The 18,429-nt window shown below is 46.2% G+C and overlaps 1 protein-coding gene and 1 long non-coding RNA gene across 6 annotated transcripts in view; one reads left to right on the forward strand and one right to left on the reverse strand.

Moving 5' to 3' along the window:
- The window catches only part of LOC105832399 (fasciclin-1), a 231,126-nt gene that overhangs the window by 181,808 nt on the left and 30,889 nt on the right, over positions 1 to 18,429 (reverse strand). The window lies entirely within an intron of this gene.
- The window catches only part of LOC118645988, a 43,315-nt gene continuing 25,700 nt past the window's right edge, over positions 815 to 18,429 (forward strand). Inside the window, exon 1 of the long non-coding RNA XR_004963621.1 lies at positions 815 to 18,428. This is a non-coding gene — a long non-coding RNA (uncharacterized LOC118645988). The remainder of the gene's footprint in view (position 18,429) is intronic.

The following is an 18,429-nucleotide window of genomic DNA, read 5'->3' on the forward strand; positions in this document are numbered from 1 at the left end:
CTGAGAAATCGTTTCGGACATTTGTTTCGCATTTCGAGAACTTTAGATTTTAGTTTGATACAGCGCATTCCCTAAAATTCTCAAAAAGATTCCAAGATGTTGGATGTTTGTTCTTAAGGCGCAGAAGTTCTCCGATTTCGTAGAAGTTTCATCCTCGGTAAGTTGCCTGTAGCCAAGAACTCATTTCTCGTACGGAGCTTCACGAATGCGAAGACCGAAAACGCGAAGAGAAAGAGGTCAAATACCTCCGAGATTTTCTTCACCTTGAAATATATCGTTCTTTTGGACGGTTTGTCATACGCGCGAAAGTAAATCTGACTGCGTTTTCTATTCAGAGATGGCACGTGAAAAGAAAAGCGTTCCCTCGCGCGCAGATAAAAAGGGGATGCACTTGTCGGGAAAATAAATTTCATCCGAGAGATCCACTGTTTCTCACGTACATTCGGCACTTTATTCTTTTAGTCTCATCCCTCTGATATTCCTGTACGGACGGTCGCGATATTTCTCGAAATTATTGCATGAAATGTAGAAAACTTGCGGAAACTTTAATTTCAATATCTTACTAATTACATCTCAAATTAAAATTTGAAATTAAAAAGTTAAGTCCGTTTGAAAAGAAAAGAAGAATGAGATAAAAACATTTAAATAAATAATTACTTTTTTACAATTGAATTAAATTCCGGATTACAAAGAGCTTTATTTTCAATTACCTCTAATCGAAAAGTCTATTTCTTTGTGATACTTTAATTAAAAATTGATTCCAAATTTAATTAAAGGACAACTTATGAAAATTATAATTAAAGATTAAAATTAAAATTAAGTATACTCAAACAATCTTTTTACCTTTTTATAAAGACATTAAATTATATTTTTGCAGGAAAAACTGTATTTTTTAGTTACATAAAGTATCTTCTTATTCAAGATGAGGCGAAGGTACTCTACAACGTATCCGAGGTATAAGAGAATGCGACATGGTTTAATAAATTTAATGATTGGCACGAACATAAAACGCGCGCGAGGAAACACCTCACCAGGGATACTTTTTATCGGGTTTTTCTTTTCGCGCTTGAGTCACTTCGTTAATAAAGATGCGGATTAAAGAGACGCGCGAGGCGGGACCCAGGAAATATACATCCCGTCATGTGCCTTATCACGTGGACGTACTTTTACCACTAATCGGCTCGTCGTAGAACGCACGGTTCGCAAATGCGGGCGAATAACTAACGAGAGCTCGTGCAAAGAGGGACTTTTACGAACGACCGCCATTATTCTACCTCACCTTGATACAAAGAAAAGATCTTACGCTGCGTATTCGCGACGGTGCCCTTTCAACACGCCCTAGGGAGCTTTGAATTAGAAGTCTCCTTTCCACAATGCACCGTCGCAGCTCGCCGTTTTGTGCAAATGATTTGTGATTTATGTTACTAAAAGGATACGTGTATACGACGATCTAAAAACCTTACTCTGAATCTTTGAATCGCAATATTCAGATAATTCGAGTGTCGAATAATCTGAATAAATCCATCAATTTATGCAAATCCGATATCTAACGTTCTGAGAGCGTTTAAGCATCACAATTGAGTATCTGAAATTAATATTCGAAGATTCACACATTTACGTATTTGTAAACTTTTACGTCTATCTTCAACTTCGTCCGCTCAACTAACGATGATAAGAATAAGAACAGATTAAGAAGAGAGCACAAAAGCTCACGTAGTGAGGGCAAAAATGAGAGAAGGAGGGCTGGGAAAAAGTATACAGGTATATTTATGAATACGTCGCGACTGCCCGTGACAGCCATTGAATCTTACGGCTTAGCCACTGCAGAACTGTATATTTATATGAGAGTACATATCATCTACGTGATAATTACAAAATGAAATTTCTATAGAAAATTTGCCTAAGCGTCGCTATATCTTTCGAGATATCTTTAACTTTGCTTCGTAATATTTGCACTGGCAAATTTACAAGAGACAAGAAATTAATTGAGTTAGAAAGAGACGGGGGTTTCTTCTCGACGAGAGAAATACCCCAGTTTGCGACAGTCACGAGAACACGTAACGCTAAGAAAATATCAGTTTATAGAGATCCCACCGCGCGTTTCCGTACGTTGCAGCGTGAGTGACAGTCGTTTTGTACGTATTTATTACCGACTTCGCATACACCGCGCGTTCTGTACGGAGAAATATACGTTCCTCGGAGCAGGTGCGCGAGAAGGAGAGCCTGGGGAAGGGGAGGGGAGGGAGGAAGGGATGAAACGCGCGAAACGGTATTTCGCGGCGACGCGGAAACTTCCCGTCGATTCCCCCGCGTCGACGATTTTCCTCGACGGGTTCCCCGACAAGTTGCACCCGCGACACTTCGTATGTACCGCCACCGCCACCGCCGCCACGGTCAGGACGACGCGAAATTTCCTCTATGGAAATCAACTTTCGTTCGACAGGTGCAACCGGGGCGCGCGCTCGTTTGTGCACGTGTGTCAACGTGGCGCGCCGAGCACTTCCGATCACACGCCCCGATAGCTCCAGAGACGTAGTAAATATGCTGATTTATTGACGAAGGGTAAGGTTTGAATACACACGGGTGGCGAAGGGGCGCGTGTATGATTTCTCCGGGACTCGTTCCGTCGGATGACTGGTATATTCGTTGATATATCTGTCAATTGTTGTCGCCGAGCTGAATATTGATTTTCCTCCCCGTCTGAAAACGTGGGAGGATTACCTTCCCCTAATACGAGTGCGAAATTAAAGATTTTCCCAAACCCATACAAAAGTTTTCAATTTAGGACACGTTCAAAGAGACATTGCGATAAACTTGCAAATTCTGCATCGATCTCCCTCTTCAAATTTCGTACCGTACGGATTATTAATCACTTGAATTATTAAGCGCCCAGGTAAGTATACATATTTTATCTTCATTGACAGAAGAGCACTTCGCGCAAAGCGTACAGTACGCGTGATTAAATAAAGTTGTTTTTTAATTACAGTTTACGCGAAAGCCACTCTTCAAATCCCTGGAGACAGATTGATATTGATGATAGTCACGTGCCAGACAAAATGTAATTTTCACGTCTTTAACGCGAATTCTGTCGCAGGAATATTAAAGCTGCTAGGAAAATTAGAATTCGAATCCCGTGGAATCCGAATCGCGTCAAGGCCGCTCGTCAATTTCTCACGAGAGATTGCGAAATCTGTAAATCGAGAAACTTTTGACGCGTCATTAAATTCTGGTTGACGACTTCGCTTCGACATACAGTCAGAGATCCGGCCGGAACTTTGCAACGTTTCTTGATAAGATTCTTGCTGACGCTATAATGAAATAATAATTTGTGCCGGCGTTTGCTAATTCAATTACACGAAAGTCGCATGGAACTCGTCAATTCTAGAGTTTTAAGTGCCGTTCGCGCATCTAAGAATAAGGAAATTCGAAGAAAATCTTCAGCTAAGATATTCAAGGCACTATTGAAAGATTTCGGACGTCAAACGGTCTCGAGAAATTCGAACGAATTTTGAGAAAGAGCTGTAAGTTTTTTTAAATATTAAAAAACGTGACCCGAAGTAGTCACATTTTAATATTAGGGGTATGTATATATTTTTAAATTCCAAAGTTGAACAAATGCAAATGATAGTGCACTGACCGCACAATTGATCTTAATTTAACGCTCGAGATTAACGCCGCTTTATACATTTCTATGTATATTCCAATATTTCAGAATGTCTGCCTCGCGTGCAACGGATATGCACAATCGAAAATCCGCTTAGCGGAACGCGTGACGGTAGTTTCGGGCGTTTCGCCGGGGCTGATCGTAACGTCCTAATTTGTGTAGCGTACGGTTCTCACCGTCCTCCTATCGTCACGAGAGAAGGAAACACACGGCCACATGGTAGCTATAACAGACCCGGTGTGTTAGTGTAACGTTATGGTCTGTCCGGGAGAGGTGCCAGCTGGCGCGTCGGGGAAAAGTAAATAAATGAACGCGTAAAATTTAACTAAATTTCGAAGTTTCCGTCGACTCGGGTGTCGAAACGCCGGATTTGAAATGCGCGTTTCGTTGCGCCAGCGAGAGAATCGTAACTGCAACCTCGCGTATTACGTAAATTGCGTAACCCACGGGACTGTCGCGTAAAACAATGCACAATACCTAAAGCCATTAAACACACAACGCGCGACGGATCAAGGATTACAGTTATCATTTTCCCATGTCGCAACGTGCACGTTATAGAATTACTGTTCGCTCGGCGTGCACACAAAGCATTAACGATCCGGACGAGTGGAAGAAGTTCCGCATTTCGTATTCGATTTCCAATTCGTATTCGATTTCCTAGTGGCGTGCCGCTGCGGTTTGTTTCCTTTGCCAAAAGACCTCGCACACCTCGGACGCCTTTGATACCCCTTTATGCACCCGCGAGGACAACGCGACGAGTCGGTGGAAAGCCTCACCCTCCTCTCCTCCCCCCCCCCCTTTCCCGACCCAGCGGAAGCTGCGACGAGCTTTTTCCGATGCCGTTCGTATAAAGGACCCCATGTTTACGCGCACCTGGAGTTCAGAAACGACCGCGACGCACAATGCCCGCAACAATGGAGAGACTCTACACTAGCATCTCCTCGGCGCACCCGCGCACCCTCGTCGCGCCAACGATCCGCCGGGAACGTGGAGTTTTATGCAAATGATACAAACGCACTCGGCCTTATGAAGGCGAAATAAACTTGTTCGGGAAAACCAATGTTGTTTTCTTCAACAGCACAAACGAAAATCTGTTATTTTCGAATTTGCATAAATTTTCGCACGAGAGTCCTCTAAATTGATACGTTATTCTAGAATAGTTTTATTTTTAGTCTTTTTTAATATTAAAACCCCTCAATTGTTTCAATCACGCGATTGGATATCACTATTTTTCGGTTTACGAGATATTTTCAGAGATTTTTTCTGGGAATATCTCTAGTTTTTTTTTTTTTTTTTCGGTTATTAGATTTCGGGGCATTCGATCCGGATCCTCGCGGTCCAGCTTCTTCGAACGTTTCGGCCGCCGCACGGTGGTCGACCGACAGCAAGGGTGGGGAATTTTATTGAAACGAAACGTACGATGCGAACGCGAACGAAGTAATAAAAGAAAAATATCGTTTGCTCGGCGTGCGCAATTAAACGCGGAATTAGTCCGCGGGCGAGCGAGGGGCGAAAAAAAGTAACACCGAGCGCTGGGGAAAGGTAGGTGGAAATGCTCGTTGGAAACACACGCGCGCACGTAAAGTTCTCGCATCGTTGCAACGTTCGCGCTATCCGCGGGGACACTGCAAATCCGGTTAAGCTCGCTTCTGATTTCAACGTGTATCCCGTGTGTTGCACTCCCCTGTGATCTCTCCCTGCTGTCTTTTTGTCTACCATACACTTCCTTCCTTTCGTTCTTCTTTCTCGATCTGCCTTCTCGTTTTCCTCTATTCAACCCTTGTAATCCAATAAATTTATACGGGTGATCTCTTATAACTCAAAAAGAGGATTATTAGGTGATTAGATTGTAGCCTACGTTTATCCGCCGAGTTTTATCGAGTATTAAATCTAACATCAAATAATTAAATATCTACTTGGAATGCTGCGGTGGATGAATTTTCACGTAAAGAATTAATTCAAGTTAACAGTTTTTGCTATTAAATTTTTGATAGTTTAACACTTGGATTTTTTTACATTAAAATAGTAAATTGGTTCAGTTATTCTAATGCCTTGCAGTCTTTAAAAGTTTTTAATCATATGGATGAATTTTCACTCAGAGTAATGAATTAACGTAAGAAAAATGTGAACAGCACTCCGGAAGTTAAAGTGAGGACCATATACTTTTACATATTTCTTCTGCAAATTCGTAATAATAAATTTCTTTTATAATTGTATATTGTTCGTTCGAGATTGCAGAATTACTTAAATTTCTTGTTCCTTAACGATGGATGAGCAGAGTCGAGAGCTCGTCAATGTTTCTCAAGTTACTATTCTAGTTTTTCATTTCGTCGCATGCCAAGAAGCCGCTACTCGCCGGGGGCGAGGGTGTACCGCGGAATGCCATTAGCGGGCGGTCGCAATACCGCCGCAAGTAATATCAGAAATATCGATAGACAGACTTCGTTCCGTTGCTGTCCGGCGGACGCGGCGGCTCTGATAACTCTCGCAGAAAATGCCGAGATAACGGCGGGGGCTTAATTAAAAAATACTTGCAGCCTGCCGTAATTACGCGGAGGACTCGTCGCGGGTGAAAGAGAAAGCGGAAGAAGAACAGGAGATGGAAAGGCGCCCGCGAGATCTTGTCAAGTCTGCCATTTGTCTGTTCCGGTGCGTCGTGTCTCTTTCTTTCTCTCTTTCTCTCTTTCACTTGCCTTTCCGTCTCTTCTCTCTCTCTCTCTCTCTCTCTCTCTTCTTTCTCCATTTTCTCCTCTTCCAAGTGCCCCATCGACCGACGGTCCCTTGTCGTCTAGGCACGTCTAGGGTACGAGCGGCGTAAACAAGTGGACGCAGTGGAAAAGTAATTAACGTATGTGCGTTTGAAACACGAATGCGGGTGAAAATGAAAAACCACACGTTACCCGACGCCGCAGTAAGAGCAGCAACGAGGGAGACGGAAGTCATGGACGGAAGCAAGAGGGATAACTCGGTCTCGTTGGCGGTGCACCAGTTTATGCATTTTTTAACTCCGACTGCCCGGTTAATTCCCGAAGAGACTCGTGTCGGTAAAATGGGTTTTTATATCATCACGCGCTCCTCTCGCGCCGGTGATATTAACGTGATTAAAAGGTGCCGAGCCCGGGAGAGCGAAAACCCAAGTAGCCGAAAGTTTCCCGCGCCGGAGTTGAAACTTACGGAGATATCACGCCAGACGGTCGAGGGACTTGCCCGCAGCTTTCTAAGAACATCCAGAACGCACGAACGTTCCGCGAATTTCCGCGTTGACATCTGTCGTGTCGATAATTACGATCATTAGACATTCCCTCGTGAAGTTGACGCAAAGTTGCAATCCCGCGGACGGCCGCGATTATCCTCGGAGACAACGTCGACGACGACGACGATAACGACGATGATGGAAAACACGGGAGAACCGCGGCCATTCGCGACGAGCGAGGGATCCGTCACGAGCAGCGGTGCCGCTCGCCCGCGAGATCGTCCAAGTTCGTCCTCGAGAATCGTCGTCGTGGAAGTTATGATTAACGTTAATTTGCGAACGCGAACGAGCGTGGCGTCTAAGTCGAGACCGCGATCGCGCACCCCGCCGCGCACCCCCTACATTCGGTTGTCCCATAGATATTTCATGCGCCGCCTCTCGCCCCTCGTATATCATTCGCCCCGTAACACATGGCGCCATCCCCAGAGGGAGAGTAGCTGCACGGGGCCCCTCTCGCGCCCGCGGGGGCGAAGCGTTGCAGACGGCCGGCGTGTCTCGTCCCGTAAAGCGAAGACGAAGGAGGAAGGCGGACGTTGTACGCTTTGCACGGCTGGCTGGCTCGGATGGCTGGACGGGCTGGCTAGAGAAGAAGGAAGGGACGGGTTGATGCCTTAATTTATCACCGTGACCCACGTCTTCTAGAGACGTCGCCGCGAGGCGACGTCCATCCCCATCGTCCACCCCATCACCCTCCGTTCGCTTGTCCAGTAGAATGGCTCTTAATCAGCTCCGATACGGCCGTCTGTTGTCGGTAAACGGCGGTCTATTGTAAAGCGGATTCCGTGCTCCGAGTTGCGACCGGAGGTCAACGTTCCCCGTCGAAGAACGTCGCTCGGCACGGGGTTTGTCCGTCGAAGATAGTTTCGTGATTCCCGATCGGTGGCGCTTAATGGCCGTTCTCTATTGTCGATTATCGGATTAACGTTTTTGACTAAACGAGCAAACGTATTCGGAGAGACGCGCATGAATATTAATTTGCCAGAGATGAAATATCCCGCGAGAAACCCCCGTTAAAGTTTTGACTTCATACAGATCGAAGCGTTAAACATTATCCAGAAATTTTAATATCCAGTTACCACGCGAATTTTTACTACTACTTTGTATACACGCTAACGCGCAAATTAAACGCCAAATTAATTTTGTAACGAATCCAGTTATCTTCGCGTTTGCGTAAAAATCAAATATTTTCTATGTTGATGAAAAAAAACCACAAAAATAAACTAACCGCGGCAAGAGTAACGAGTAACTCGAACCAGCGCGTAATAAGGGGCAAAGAGGTAATGTTTGCTCTCGCTAGGCTACGATGCGGAATTCTCTTTCCATCGCGGAAAGGGCGTTTTCTAGGCGCAGTCTGCCGCTAATTGCCGACGCACCTGCCCTTACTCGCGTTTATGCAGCAGTCGCAGCGTTGCGCAACAATTAAACAAAAAACCGGGCGGGCGTGTCGCGTCCGGATTTATGACGTTCCGTTTCTCCATCTCCGAGACGGGTCGACGCGATCGATAGATTAGCCAGCCAGCCCGCGAGATCCTATTTGATTCTCAAGTGCGCGGCTTTGTCGGTCGAGAGCCCTCGTTCGATTACGCCAACCAATCGACCGTGAACAGTTCCTCGATTGCGTTTCAGGTAACGAGAAAAACAGCCGGCCGTACCTTCCCGGAGCACATGTTAAGCGATCGGATCTAGCCGAGCGTGAAGAAGAAACCGTACAATTACAAGTAACCGGGCGGACGATAACGAGATTCGACTACTAGAAACAGGCATTGTTTCTCTAACCGCATGGACCACGTTTGCGTAACTACACGGCTCTCGTATAGCGCAATAGACGTCCGACGTTACGAAGTATAAGGGACAAAGATTTCGATGGGGGAACATAAGATTCTGAGGAAAGTAGGTATCTAAAGGTACGTAAAGATTCGGGCTCACGGGAGCAGTAAAGTTTCCGAGGAGCCGAGACGCGAGAAAGTTACGATTTTAAAGCTCGACGGTGTCCCATCGCGAATCGATATTTCGACGCGCGATGAATAAAGATCGTACACAGATTAACGTACACGTGCGCGACTAGATTGCGAGTATTATACGGCCTTGCTACGTTTGTGGCTGGCGGTAATTCCGATCGCGGCAGAACTTCTGCCGTAAAACATCATCAAAGCCATATACACGCGCCGGGAAATCAAGTGGAAAGCGCCGCCACCGGAAGTGCTATTTTCGCATTCACCGTGCGAACTAGATAACTTGCCGAGGGGGTAAATCCACATGGCTGATAATTCATGCATCCCCTTTCTCCGTTTCCCCCGTTATGCCCGAATGCTCCTCGAAAGTACCTAATCGTCTGAGGCTAAAGATCCGTACAAAGAAAAGCAGAGATAAATGAACGTAAATAAGAAAATTCAAATTTAAAAAAAAATATTAAAACGTTGAGAATTATGAAGATTCGAGCAAATCGATGATCTACAAAACTCCAAAAATTCACTTGTGCGGAGATTCGATCGTCCAATGTTGGAGTAGTAGCTATCTAGCAAAACATCTAACGGGGATACTTGGGTGAGTGTCTGGTATTCCGTGAGGGCGGATACGTGAATTGAAGAATTGCGGGGCTTCGTGGATCCGGAAAGCAGTCTGTGCCGGAGTGTTTCCGCCACAGCCAATACGCGCGCGGCACCATAGGGAAACACGAGACGGAAAAGGCGGACAAAGTTGTTGGCGAACGAGGTAATCCACGCGACTGGTAACAAATCCGCGCATCCCCTTTCTCCATCTTCTCGTTACGCCCGAGAACACACGACGAGCTTTGCCGTACCTACCCTGCTTACGTACGTACGGGGTGTTTGCTCGGTCACATTTACATAACGAAATAACAAACAGCACAAACACAGTCAATTTTCAGGTATTATTAACTCCTAATTCAAGAGGAACGCGAAGCCCTCGCTGCTCCAGTTAAGTTCGTCTTGGATTTCTATGTTAACTGTGTTAAATGCTTATGGCGACTGCACTTTACGCTCATTAAACTTGTCAGTAGTCTCAATTGCTCCGACCGTATTGGATCGTCTAACGGAAGATCGTTCTAAAAAAAAAAAAAACCGTTCCACTTGGTCTCACGCCAGACGGAATTATCGTGTCGCGGGAATATTGTGGCGCAAAGGTCAGTGCGACGTGGCAAAGTTGCGCGTTATTGATCCGGACTAACTAGTTGGGTTTGGCCGCTCATTAATGCGATATTTCAACCGCTATTTCGTTGCGCGTCGAGACAACACAGGAGAAAATTCACATTTCATCTCTTTTGCATCATTATTACAAAATACCTGTGAAATGCGCTATCCGCAACATAAAAGGATTATTTTCACGATATTTAACGCGGAATAATTCGACAGTAAATACCTACGGCAAATCGTGGCCGTGCAGCTTTACACAGTGGGCAGTTTAGAGTAATTTACGTGACGTAAATTAACTGAGTAATTAAACTCCGGACCAAATTTCCCCCCCCCCCCCGAGGAAAAATGCAATGCAAATTACTTGGGGAAATTCTTCCCGTCGCGCGACCGCTTCGAGAAACCGTCAGTACTTGAAGTCACTTTGCCAAGCAGTTTGCCAATCCAACAAGATGAACGCTCCGCCGACAGAATTCCCCTAAGCGCTATCGCGCGTACCGTATCCCGCGAACAAATTTCGCATAAAATTACGGGGGACGAAGATTCAGGGCCACCCGAGCCACCGCGAGGTAATATTTTTAGCGTACGCGGCCGCGCACGCGAGGGAGAAAGAGAGAGAGAGAGAGAGAGAGAGACGACGTCGAAACGTACCGGCGCAACGACGAGGGTGCGAGGGAAAACCTCCGTTCGTGGAAGGCAGTAACGTAATCCTCGGCAATTTGTCATTCTCCGTGTACACTGTTTCTTATTTTACCCGACTGGTGGACACGACGCCACACCGGCGAACCAGCCACCGCCCCTCGCGGGAGAGTAAATTATGCGTGGGGGAGGGGGAGGGGTGACTCTTGATGGTGGCTTTGGCGGCGGAACCCGTGTAAGACGAAACCACCGCGATAAGGGAATACGAAGGCACTGAGGATTCCTGACATCACGATGGATGCCTGACGCCTCTTGCTTCTCAAATTTTTATGTCATTGAAATATTCCGTTGTCTTATAAGTAATAGCGAAACTACAATTTTGCTTTAGTGGTCTACAAATTTTACAATTTCCTTAATCCTCGAACGAATTCTAAACTCTTGGACGGTCTAGATGGTCTAGAATGCCGCGATGTCTACATCCAGGAAATAACATTCAGAAAGAAGGCAAACGTTCTTCCTCGGAGCCTTTTACACGAAAAGGCGACTTGCCTGCTTTTCGCCGTGTCACTCCCGGCGACTATCGTTCGGGGAGGAGCAGCTCGACGGCGCGGCGGACCATCGACGTCGACGTCGACGTCGACGTCGGCGCACGTCTTCATTATAGAGACGCCGCCTCGCCCGTCGGTGATTCCGACGGCGAGCGAGCATCACTTGTGTCCGACTAGCTGAGGCACGTCCGCGTGACGTCGCGATATGATAGATTGCACCTTCGAGATGCATCCGTAGGTAGCCGAGGTAGAGAGCGCGCGCGCGCGCGCGCACACATACCGCGATACCGAGGCTGTGAACGTGTGTGCGACTGGCAGTAACGTCGCGTCGCGTCCAACCCGCTCACAATGTGCCTGCGGGATCAAGCGGGATATTCGGATACGTTGCGCTACGTTACGGCCGTGCCACGGAGCCATTCCAGCTGAAAGCGACGAAGTTAGTTGCCCAGAGCATGTAGCGCGATCGCCGAACTAATCCCTTACGTTCTGCACGCCGGACGCCCGATCGATCCTCGTCACCGACGCCGACACCGAGGCAGCAGACTGACTGTATCGATCACGATGCGCTCACGGCCAAACCGGTCGGCTTGGCAGTCGCGATCGCTGTGATGGACTGGCGTGCAGATAGTATGGAATACTGGTATGTATATCGCGAGACTGTATAAACATGTCTGCGGAGATGACGATCCCTCATATAGCCCGCTGCGCAGGCCTACGGCACGAGTAATGGGATCTAAAGTGAGAAGAATAGCGGGTGTATCTTCTCGAGGCAACAAAAGCCATTTTACTCTAATAGAAATTTATCTCGATGCTCCATTACGAGGACGTAACGTCGAAAATTAAATTTTCGTAACGTAGGCCATCCAACGTAAAATTTGCTAAAAAGAACAACCGATGTCAGACTCGTCGTAGAAAGATCCGGATTTACGATCCGGGAACGTAGATTAGACTTTACGCGCGTAGTTTATAAGAGTTTTCGAATATTAAAAAACGAGGGGTCGCTCGTCAAGCCGCGCGGAGCGGGAACGACTGTAGCCGAACGAGTTAGCCGAGCTCGGAAGTGTGGAAGAAGGTAGATGCGCGGACATTATCCGAGGGCGGGCAGATGGTGGAGCGTAAACAACGTTCAACGATCAGCGCCGCCGATCCGCGCGCGCGCGCCGACGACTATACGGCAGCGCAGGGATGGCCCGTGCTTTCAACCCTTCGTCACCGCGCTCTCCGCGCACCGTGCACCCGCGCTCTACGGTCGGCATAAATCACCGCGCAAGTTATATTAACGGTATTTCACACCGCGGCGTTTCGCGGCACGCTATACCTAACACATCCCCGCCGGTTGAGAAAAGTAAAGCGGTTGGGCTAGGTCGAGGTGCTTACCCCACCGGCGAGATAGGGGAGTTGCCCCGGATGGGTTTCGCACGAAGATTGCGTCTCACCTTCGCGGAATCACCTCTGCTATCTCTCCGCGCGCCCAAAGCCACCCGCGCTCCCGCATATAATTCACTTTCCACGAGGGAAAGAACACCGGAGGGGGTAAGAGAGGGGAAAAGGGCGAGAGAGAGAGTGTGTGCGGAGAGAATGTGTGGAAGAACGTGAAGGAGTATAGGGCTCTGCCCAAGTAGTCGGCGTAAATAACGATCGATAATCCGAAGGGAATTCGAGAGGCTACGATGTCACGATGCTTAGAGCGATTAAAACGCTAAGGACCCTTAATCGTTCGTGCTGATAAACGTCCCGAGTGACGTCTTCGGGGCGAAAGAAAAATGGAACGCGAGTTACTCGGAGATAAAGTTGCCGCTACTTGTACACGCCTTTCTCTCGTGGCACTTTGGAGAACGACACTTTCGTAACCGTTTTACGAGAAGGAATATTTTAAGCGACATCAAAGAGAATTCATCCTCCGAGAGACCGGAACTTTCCCGTTCATCGACAAAGTTCCGTAAATCGAGCTATGAATGTAAGACGAATGTCACTAAGGCGAAAGATTCTTACGATCGCGTGCAAGATTGCCGATCGAATGTTCGACTTGTTCTTGCACAAGGTATACTCGTACCTCAGAGAGAAATTAAATTGCCAAAGTTACGCTCGCCCATTCGGATAATCTCGCAAAATAATTCTGATACCATTCGGCCGTGCCAGATTCCATAGTTTCCATCAAAATTCCACGTTTTCCATATAAATTACGTAATATTTCATAATCGAATTAAATATTAAAATACCATATTTAAAAGCCAATATAAATAAAGATGTGAAAATATTTAATATTGAAACGCGGGATCAATTTAATATCGTAATGTTTTAATAATTTAATCCGTAATACGACTGACTTTCTATTCGATGTTAATCGGACATATTAATTTCATTGAAATTATTTAATTAAAAGAGCTGGCGAAGATTGCATTCGATATATACGCGTTAAAACAATAATTTTAACAAGTTAGTAGTTAAAAATCGGCGCACGAGACCGGAGATGTCGCGATGTCGCATTAGTCACGATCGCGTACGAGCGAATTTCCTCCACTAACGAAAGATACTTCCGATGACTTGGCATGCGGAACCGCATGATTTTCCGTCTGTTGCGGTTACAGCAGGTGGCCAGTAACAACTTCATGAAATACAAAGTTAGTTGCAGCTTTGCGCGGTATTTGCGTTGGACTATCTAACGTCGGAGCAAAACATTCTGCCCGGCTTGTTTTAGATGTTACACCAACTCACCTCGTCCCGTTCCCCGGCCTCCTCTCCCTTCGAGCGGACCAACTTTGCAGCTCCGTTACAATTTCAGAATCACAACGAATAATTTTGTGTCACGGCGAAATTATGCCGGGTACACGCGCGCCGAAAGTAACTCAGTTTAATCGTTATAATCCGCGGGTCTCGTCCCGTTCTAATTTCAAAGTTACGTTACGGTTATAGCGATGCACACACGGCGAAACGACTCGCGTAGCTTTCCGTAGCAAGATTATCCTGTTTACGATGAATTAACACTAATTGAGGAACCGTTATCCGATTTGGTAGAAACGTAGAGTAAGCACTGAGAGGCTGTTAAAGCGTCGTGGAAACAGCAGTTCGCCACACACGTACGCACACACACACATCGATTATATAACTTGGCTCGGTTAATCGACTCCTTAATCTCTATGCGGAATCTTTAAAGAAAATTGCATGGCCGGCGTGCAGGCTCTTGTTGTAGATTGCACGCGCCGTGGATTATCGTTTAGCCAGATACACGACATCGAAGAAAATCAAGAGTTATAAATTATACGCGCTGTAACTTTATAGCTTTTTTTCAATCCCCGCCTGGAGCCACGCGATTATGATTCCCGCGAGACACTTTGAACGACTTGCTGGCGTCGCTCGTCGCTTGTTATTTTTAGATATCATCGAGACACGCACGTACGTGCGTGTATACCTGCGTACGCCATGCGTGCGTGCGTGCGTGCATGCATGCATGCGTGCATGCGTGCGTGCGTACATACGTGCGTGTGTCAAGCATGTGCGCCAGTCAGATACACAAGTCTGCGTCGAAAGGGAAATAATGATTTAACTACAAATGTTTGCCATATGTTAAAAAGGGGAAGCTACATAAATCTGTGATCAAAACGTAAAGTTAATTGTTAAGGAGCTTCCAAAAATCAAATGTTAAGCTGAAGAAAAAGGAAACGTAACTCGCTCTTATGCCTTGTCTACAATGAGTCGTTAGTCGTTGGTCGTAAGAAATTTAGCTAATCACAGTTGATCTTAGAGAAAGTGAATATAATTAGTTAAATTTCTTACGACCAACGACTAACGACTCATTGTGGACGAGACTTTACGCGATAGTTTCCCGATATCTTTAATTAATTCATCGATTCTTTGCGTCATCGCTGGATCACTGAGTATATTCAGAAGTTTGTGTAATGTCTACTCTAAAAAGTAAACTCTTAATTCTAAACTTCTTTCGCCACCAGCTGCGAGTTTCGCTACGAGTTTCGTTTCGGTAAGACTCGATAATCCCAGCTGCACAAATAAATTTCGCGATCGAAATGGAAAGAATGGCGAGAGGACCCAACACGTCGATCCAGCTTTAGGAATGGCAATTACAGGCTTCATTTCGCTGGAGCTCCAATTATCGTCACCATTCTTTGTCCGATGGACCGTCAATTCCGAGCGACGGACACGCCGACCTCGAAGAGTGGATGATGCATCTCTCCTCTCGTTCCTGGACCGTTTAATTAAATTTGCCGAAGACTGCCGTTCTCGTTAGGATGAAAAATTCTGTTTCGCGCCTGTAAGTCCCGTTGTCTCGGCGCCGCGCGCTAATGTGATAATTACAATTAATTTATCGTCGTGCCTCGCGAAAGACGATGAGGTAGCGTCGGGTGGAGAGGACCGAAGTAGACGGACTGCGCGATCGATGAAAGGGCAACATTCGATTAAAGCAATTATCCCTATTAGCGTGCGCTTTGAGCGACATGTTGATAATCTTTCAGCTAAATGCAAAGTTCTCAATATAAGATTTGATATCCTTTGATCTTAAATATTCTCAACCTTTGTACTTCAGGAATCAATTAAATTTTTAAGCTGAAACGTGAAATGATATCTGAATTGCGATACAATTGCATTCGCATATTTAACTTAATAATAAAGCTTTTTTTTATTATACTCGAATGTTTCGATGTAATCTTACGATGATCGTGTCTTGCAATTTTTTTTCCGTTATGATTTTACCGATTCAGCTTTTTCTCGTACATCCATAATAAAATATCTATCGATCTATGCACCCGTCTCTCACTTTTTTAATTTCCATCCAAGTTTCTCGAGCAGACTCGAGAAGAGACGGCTGTTATTGCGTTTGAAGCGCGCCGGCTTGATTTGATGGATTGATCGGTAAACGGAAACGACTCTACAGAATTTTATGCCGTAGGACAAAAAAGACGGTCGCCCGAAACCGCCGAACTCGCGATGGAAACAATGCGTTTATCGAGATGTCGCTTGTGAAAAATAAAAAATCAGAGATTGGACCAATTGATATAAAATTGTTTTTCTGTGAGCGCTGCGCGATCGAAAACTACGCGATCTCCTACGAGAATGTACATTTCCATTTGTGATTCCAACAACATCTAATTTATATTATGTGCTTTAAATATGTGCATTTCTTTTTAATATTTCATGTTTGTTCTGCTTCCGAAAATCTGTTTCACGCGATGCACAAAGAACGAGCGGGCGAAGGGTGTGCGAAAGAGGTGAAAAGGAATGAAAAAACAATCAAGCTCTGCCGACGAATCATTCGAGCGCGAATAGACGGAGTAATAATAATCATCAGTTGCATCGGCGACGCCCGATAACAAATCCCGGCCGGAGAGGTGACGGCGAAAGAGGAAAATAAAAAAAAAGGGAGAAAGAGAGACACAATCGCCGATAATAAAAATAAAATTGACGTTGCCCCGGCGAAAATCGAGCGATTTTTCGCTTCTCCCCTCCCCCCCCCCCTCGAATCGTCGTCCGCGACCATCCTCCCGCGTCGCGCATTCTTTTTACTCCGTTCTATTTTTCCGACGCGTCGCGTCGGTTGCTCATCCGTCAACGAATCGAGGAGGAGGCACGTTGTCACGCCGACGCGTCGCCGGAAACGGTAAAGCTTCCGGCGTTATTTTGGACTTTTCGCCGCGCCGTAAATCAGCGGCGCGCTGGCGCGCGCAATTCTTCCAAAACTCATCCCGAATCCCCGCGAGGGAGAGACTGAAAAACTCGAAAGACAAAATAACAGCATCGCATCGCGATGGCCGCGTCTGTCACGTCGGTCCTGTCCGCGCAGTCCGATAACGCATCCGATACGTGTTTATCGCGCGCTACGGCTAATGAGATTTCCGACGTGCAAAAAGCACAAAGTGCGCACGCGCGCGGAAGCCAACCCGAAACAGCCGCGGTTTGATATTCGATTATTACAAGTTTCCGTCGGCCCCGTTACACCCCCGATTGAATTAATCCGACCCTTTCATGCAATTACAGTCGCGGGCGTTCGATTAAACCGCGAGAGCCACGCGCGAATAAACCGTAAACGCGTAATTAATCACCCTCGTATTCGTTGCGATTACTATGGTCGAGTGCTCCTCTACAAAGGGTGTCACGAGTTAATCATTGTTATTCAAGACAAATCCTCGAGGCCGTCATCGCCCTGCCAATGAGGACGCGACGAAACTTTATCGGCCGCGGTGAATTTGAAACGAGTTACATAATGCTCCAAATCCAGTAATTCAATAGAGAGGATCAATATTTCGAGGAAACCGAGGATGCTGAGTGCTCCTTATCGATACTTCGTCGCGATTTTAATTGCGTAATAATCAGCTTTGTGCACTCGAATCCTCAAATCTACCCAGTCAAACATTTACAGCAATTGCAGGTTTTCTAATAATAACAATAATGTACAAATAATCAAAATAATTTCAACAACCGCAAGCTTTTAATTTCTTAGCTTTCACGTTAACGACTCTCTTCTTCGTTCTCTCTCAAAAGGATCATAAAACCTTTCCAGCGCGATGAATATAAAACAAGTAGCGCGACGCGCGTTTCGCCGGACTTAATAATTCAAGCGGAGAAGCCGAGGCGTCTGGCGAAATCGCAACTATTCAATGCTCCTTTTCCACCCAAAACCTCTCGTTGATTCCTTCTGGTTTCTTTCTCCTTTATGTCTCCACGTAGCGCTCCGAGATTTTTACGGGTGTCTCGTGAAAAAGAGCGCGGTAGAAGGAGGTCGCTGCGAGGCATGGTGCACAAGCAAAGAGGTATGAAATTGAACCCAGCGTACTTGCAACTTGCGCTCTTTGAGCTGGGGCTAATTAGCCGGACTCCCTTCAACAAGGTCAACGGCAAGAACGACGTACGAGCGGGTTAGGTTGGGCACTTTTGAGGTTAATTCAAGGCTGCGCGCCGCTAAGCAGCTACTACGGACCACACACACGTAGAATGTAATTTCTGCTTTATTTTCTGGAGAATGGTAGCGACGTCCTGCACATCGTCACGGAGCTTCTCACGGCGAATGAGTGTTTGTAGCCTGGACGTGTTTACTGTCTAGAAAACGCTTCGTTTAAATCCTCTTTTGCAAGGGATGCATGCGCGGATCACGTACCGGGCCATCGCCACGTTTTTGTTAGGACGAATTTCCTCAGTGGAACAAGCAAATTTTCAACTTTACTGGTG

This window comes from Monomorium pharaonis, chromosome 6 (assembly GCF_013373865.1).
Source record: "Monomorium pharaonis isolate MP-MQ-018 chromosome 6, ASM1337386v2, whole genome shotgun sequence".
Classification (NCBI taxonomy): Eukaryota; Metazoa; Arthropoda; class Insecta; order Hymenoptera; family Formicidae; genus Monomorium; species Monomorium pharaonis.